The sequence below is a fragment of the Aplysia californica genome, unplaced genomic scaffold, assembly GCF_000002075.1.
Source record: "Aplysia californica isolate F4 #8 unplaced genomic scaffold, AplCal3.0 scaffold00477, whole genome shotgun sequence".
NCBI lineage: Eukaryota > Metazoa > Mollusca > Gastropoda > Aplysiida > Aplysiidae > Aplysia > Aplysia californica.
This window is the reverse complement of record NW_004797747.1, coordinates 316,596-317,288: the sequence shown is the minus strand read 5'-3', so window position 1 is coordinate 317,288 and position 693 is coordinate 316,596.

Here is a 693-nt window from a genome sequence, read left to right as displayed (position 1 = left end):
CTGGGTGAAGTGAGGACAATGTGTGCAAAGTGCCTTTCCCAAGGACACAACGTCGGGCTCCTGACGGGATTTGAACCCACGACCTTACGGTTGCGAGTCCGAGAACCTAACCACTCGGCCACCGAGGCCACTTAATGTACAGTGTAAAGGGGAAGAACAAGCAAAAATAGACCATGCTGTATTATGAAAATGTAATAAGGTTTTTAGTTTTAGTAAGAGTTTTACGGCACTTGCAATACAATAAGGTCACATCAGTGCCGAAGAATAGAGGTGTTACAATAGAGAGTAACAAACACAAAAAGAAGGAGCAGAGATTAGGATGATAGATGTTTTATAGACACATCTAATTGCCTCTACTCCTCACGACAACAATTAGAACAAACATGCAACTATTACCGAATGGCATCATGCAGAAGAGTTAACGCTCAGATGCTACTGGATCGCTAACAACAACAACAACAACAGATGTTTTATAGGAAAGAAGGAGCAAACCACATCAGAGCACCCACAAACCTCACAAGGTTTGGCATTGGGTTTATCACTCCAATCAATATAACCAGAGGATTCAAAAGGCACAACTTTTGACTTACTGTGCGCTTTTCCGATGATACTGAGCTAAACAGGGGCGGCCTAAGAGCTGCTCAGGCCTTAACTTTTAGTTTTAGTAGGAGTTTTACAGTACTTGCAACACAA